Here is a 5,918-nt window from a genome sequence, read left to right on the forward strand (position 1 = left end):
ATGAAGTGTTTTTAGTTTTGACCTTTTAAAATCGAATCGAACCGGATTTAAACCGGAACCCTGTTGGGTTTCCAGTTCTCCGGTTCAACCGCTTTGACCCGATACATGTATGACACGCAAATATTTATGAAGTTATTTTTTGTACAAAGTGCAATATGCATGTTTTGTAATTTTATCAAAAAAATAATATTGTAAAAAAAAATTATGTTTTAAAAAATAAAAAATATAAGTAAACTTATTTTTTTCTTCTATCTCTTATTCTATTTCAAAACATATTTTTTTCTTCTATCTCTTATTCTATTTCAACACCTACTTGTTCAATTCAACTCAATTTTATGAATATATTAACAAAAAAAATTATCAAAATGTGTTCACTTCTTGAGTCTGATTCCTATTTTGATGCTAACAAAAGACAAATCTCTTATGTGTGTGTTTTAGTATGCGAACAGGTATAATTCAAGTCACACATAAAATCAAGAGAACATGGAAGTCAAGACAAGATTTAAAACTCAAATCTTGTGTATTCCATGATGTCAAAGAGTAAAGGAGAAGAAGAAGACATAATATTTATTTTGTAATTGCATTTATTTTAATATTTTAGTCTATAATAATGCATGCATCCGCATAATATGTCTAAATGCTCAGATTGATCGTAGATAGACCTTAAAGCACATAAAGTTTAACCAAAAATCATTTTCATAAAAACTAAAATCAAACAAAAGTTTTGAAACAGTCTTAGGTAACTTCGGTCGATCGACGTTGGATTTTTGGGCTTAAGTTAAAAGTCCGGTCGACCGAATTCGTGACAATATAAATACCTCAGTCGACCGAATCCTTGGCAATATAAATGCCTCGGTCGACCGAACAGGTCAGAAGTCAACATATTGACTTCATATCGGTCGACCATCCTGTTTTGAACACATCTTTCACACTCGATCAAATTAATACGTGTCTGAACCCCAACTACTTGGTCGACCGAACTTATAGTTCATTTTGGCCACGGTTGATCGAACATTATGAGCGGTCAACCGAACCTAAGCCACAGTCGATTGAACCTACGAAGGGTTCAAAATTGCCCTAAGACGGTCGATTAAATCTGTAGTTCAAAATTGACACGGTCGACTGAACCTATTAGTATGGTCGACCGAACCTTGAATATGATCTACTGAACCTCTCGGGTAGGAAATTGTTTAAAGGGCTAAAACGTCATTAACTTTTAATTAAACTTTTTTAAAATACCGAGTGTATCCCTAACGATCATAATTTTTGAAAAATCTATAAATACCCCCTCATAACTCCATATTAACAACTTTGATTAACTCCAAATTCTCTTTAAACCCTTTGTTAATCAAAGTTCCCCCAAACCAAGTTTTGTTGATAAAACCATTTCTTTGGGGCATGTTTTTTATCAAATCTCTTCCACTATCTTTCTATTTATTTATTTCAAAATTTATTTGAAGGAGAGCATATTTATTTTGGGTATTTATTTTATATTCATTTATATTTACTCTCATTTGCATCTTCATTTATTAAAATCATTTGTGAGAGTAGTCTTAAGATTTCTTCCGGTTAATTTTCTTGATAAACATTTTTGGAAGAAATCCTTTATTGCACAAATAATTTTCTTAAGCTTAAATTTCAAATTTTCCAAACATTTTTATTAGCAAAAATCTTTGTTGGAAAACATAATAATCATTTTGATATTTTAATATGCTTTATTTGTGTATTAATTATTTAGATAAGCATCATTTACTCTACTGAACTTAACTCATATCTTATTAGAGCGCATGTATTGAGTTGTAATATTGTACACATCTGCTTGTATTAGAAGCATATTTTGTTGTACAAAATATTTTATTTGATTATCTGTTGTATTCCCGACGTGTCGGTAGGAAGAGGGAGACTAGCCCTGTGAATAGTTTCGGACTTGCTCAGACCCGGTTAAAAGAGCACCAAATTGGCTCAGAATTAGGAGATGCACCCTCCTGGGAAAGTGTACAAGGTGTTGGCTCCATTCGGTAAGTGAGTTGGGGAATGTCTGCCCCGGAAGGATATTGTAAATGGTTTCTACTCCACCCATAAGTGAGCAAGGTTAGTGGAATCCTTAGGGGATATGCTTAAGGCGAGGATGTAGGCTGGTTTGGCCGAATCTCGATAACAATTATCATATGTCTCTCTCTTTCTATCTCATTTAATTACTGTACTTTAATTTCCGCACGTGTATGCTTGTTTATTCATAGTTCTAATTATTTGCATGCACACCTTTATTTAAATGAAATACGATGCACTTGTATGTTCACACTTATAGCTTAATTATTTTACATACACGACCATAATTAAAATGGGACATGATATGTGGTGAATCAGCGAAATGTTTAAATTAGCCAAAAAGTTTTAAAATTCAATTCACCCCCTCTTGAAATCACATCAATTCCAACAAAATGTTAACTAGTAACTATACATTGGATGTATAAGATTATGTGAGAAATAAAAATTAAATTACCAAAATAGGATAATTTATAAACAAACATGTTATGTCAATCTGTCCATTTAATGAATATAGAGACAATAAATATGGATCTTAAATTGTGTGGACTATTAGAAATGATATTACTTATTTCTTTAATGGTTCAAAAAGATGATGATTTAATGCATGGGTATAACTTCAAATTTATATCTTAAATAAAAGCATTAAATTAAAAAATTATAAAAACACAAAATTTAATTTCGCATGTTAACTCACAAAATTTAAACATATAATTAGGTATAAGTTTCAATATTTTGGTAACATTTTCATATATTTCAAATATTTTATTAGACTCAAAGTGTAATCTTTTAAGTGTTTGGCTATTGCTTTTAAAATTATTTTTAATAATTAAAAAATAAAAAAAAGTTTTATAATTTACGAAATATTTTCAAATTAAATCATAAATAAATTATTAACATAAATTTATGATTTATGATAAAATATTTGAAAATATGACATAAATTTTTAATTTGACTTCTGTGATAACCAGTGATACTTAAATTGAAATTTTATATAATTGCAAATAAAAATTGAATTGAAAAAAAATTAAACAACCCACGTGAGGGGAACGGTGTGATCCCAAGAGGGGGGTGAATTGGGTTTTAAAACTTTTGCAAATAATTTAAACCGATTCACCGAAACATATCCCAATTAAAATAAAAGGCATGCATGCAAAATAATCACAACTGTAAATGATAGGTGTTGGAATTGATGTGGTCCCAAGAGAGGGGGTGAGTTGGTTTTTAAAAAATTTTTGGCTAATTTAAACATTTCGCCGATTCACCACAAACCATATCTCATTAAATATACACGCGTGTATGTAAAATAATTAAACTATGAGTTCAAGCATACACGTGTGCAGTAAATCTCATTTAATTTAAATGTGTGCATGCAAATAATTGTAACCGTGAATAAACAAACGTACACATTCAAAAATTTAAGTGCGAAAATATAAATGAGATAGAGAGAGAGTGATACACAATATTTGTTATCGAGGTTCGGCCAAACTATCCTACGTCTCCGCATTGGGCATACCCCTCAAAGATTATATTATCCCTACTCACTTAAACAGGCAGAGCAAAAGTCGTTACAACCTCTCCTTATGAGGCGAGGTAAACCTCAACTCAATTATAAGGCTGAGCCCAACTTGTCTCCCTTACGGGGCGGAGACTCTCCAGTTCAATTTACAGGCTGAACCCAACTGGTCTCACTTACAAGGCTGAGACTCCCCAGTTCAATTCCGGACTGAACTCAACCGATACAATAAAAATATTTTTCGTATATAAAACATGCTTATGAAAATATAAGCAGAGATGTACACATTAAGCTCAAAGATATGTACTCTAATATGATATGAGTTATGCTCAGTAGAAAAATGGTGCTTAAATAGATTTAAACCTTAATAAGAAATTTTCTCCAACAATACATCTCAATAAAAATATAGAAGAATTAGGGTTTTGCTTTTCAAATAATTTTTGCAATAATAAAAGATATGAACATATATAAATGAGAAATATGTTCTCCAACAAAGATTTTTGCTAATGAAAAATATTTGGAGAATTTGGAATTTTAAGCTCAAGAATATTTGTGTAATAAATACAATCAAAAACAAATGTCCAAACAAAATACTCTCTTTAAAAATATTTCGAAGAATGTAACAAAGAGAGTTGGAAAGTATTAAAAATTCAACCCCAAAATGAATTTTGAAATAAAAGAGTATGTGGGGGAACTTTGATTAAGTAAAAAATTTGAGAGAAAATGTTTGTTAATCAAAGTTGCTAATCTAGAGTAATGAAGGGGTGTTTATACAGTTTACGAAAAATATGACAGTTGGGGATACGTTCATCATTTTTTTAAAAAAAATAAGTGAAAAATTAATGAGGATTAGTGGATAAAAAATAAGTCAACTCGAGAGGTTCAGTCGACCAAGGAAAAGGTTCGGTCGACCACTTTTATAAGTTCGGTCGATCGAAGCAGTTTTAAACTACAGGTTTGGTCGACCATCTCAAGGCGATTCTTAACCCTTCGTAGGTTTGGTTGACCATAGCTTAGGTTCAGCTGATCATCTTTAAGGTTCGGTCGACCGAGGCTATTTTGAACTACAAGGTTTGGTTGACCAAGTAGTTGGGGTATCGGACACTTTATGATTCGATCGACTAAGGACGGTGCGTTCAATAATGGGTTGGTTGACCGAGACAAGTCAAATATTTGACTTGCACCCATTTGGTCAACCAACGCATTTATAATGCAAATCGGTCGGTCGACCAAGGCTTAGTCAAATTTTTGACTTTCTGTCCTACGGTCTGTTCGATTGACTGAGCTAATTTGGGCATGATGGGTTCGATTGACTGAGGCTTCACAGCACATGCCTCATGTGGTAGGTTCGATCGACCGAATCATTTAGTACATAAGGGTTCGGTCGACCGAGGCTTTTTAACTAAGCCAAAAATCCAACATTGATCGACCTGACCCAAATTTGACCCTAAATTGTTTCTAAACCTTTTGTATGATTTTAGTCTTTTAGAAAAAGGTTTTTCTTAGAAATGTTAAGTGTCCTAAAGTCATTTGGTTCCTTAAGGTCAAACTACGGTCATCTGAGCATTCAAATCATATCATGCAAGATGTATGCATTATTACAGACCATATATGAAAATTAAAATGCATTTAAAATTACAATTAAATGTCTTATTTATCTTCTTCTTTGCTCTTTTGACTTCATGGAATGCGCCTGATCGTATAGGCTTTAAGTCCTGCAAACTTCCATCTTTATTTCTTTATGTGTGTGTTAATTTAATGAACCTGTGCACATGCTAAAAACACACATAAGAGACATGTGCTTTGTCAGCATCAAAATAGGGATCAGATTCAAAAAGTCAACAATAGGCATACACGTGCAGAAATTAAAGTGCTGAAAAATAAATAGAGATAAGGGGGGGAGAGATCAAACACAACAATTTTAACGAGGTTCGACAAATCCAACCTACATCCTTGCCTTGGGCAAACCCCCAAGGATTTCACTAACCCTGCTCACTTAACTGGGTGGAGCAGAAACCGTTTACACTCCTTACAGGGTGGAGTCCTCCTAACTCCCTTAATCGGGCGAAGTCAAGTCGTTACACACTCCTTACAAGGTGGAGCCCTCCTAGCTCCCTTAACCAGGCGGAGTCAAATGGTTGCACACTTCTTACTGGATTGAGCCCCCTTAACTCTCTTAATTGGGCAGAGCCAAACCTCTCCAAGTGATGTACCCTCACTTGGCCCACGGTTCACAGCCCGAACTGGGAATGGCTGTTTCAAAAAACATTTTTTGTACAATTTAAAATGTTTTTCAAATAAGCAGATTTATACACATTGAAAATCTAAATGCACTTTCATTTCATTTATAAATAAA

Source organism: Malania oleifera, chromosome 2, assembly GCF_029873635.1.
Source record: "Malania oleifera isolate guangnan ecotype guangnan chromosome 2, ASM2987363v1, whole genome shotgun sequence".
NCBI classification, from domain to species: domain Eukaryota; kingdom Viridiplantae; phylum Streptophyta; class Magnoliopsida; order Santalales; family Ximeniaceae; genus Malania; species Malania oleifera.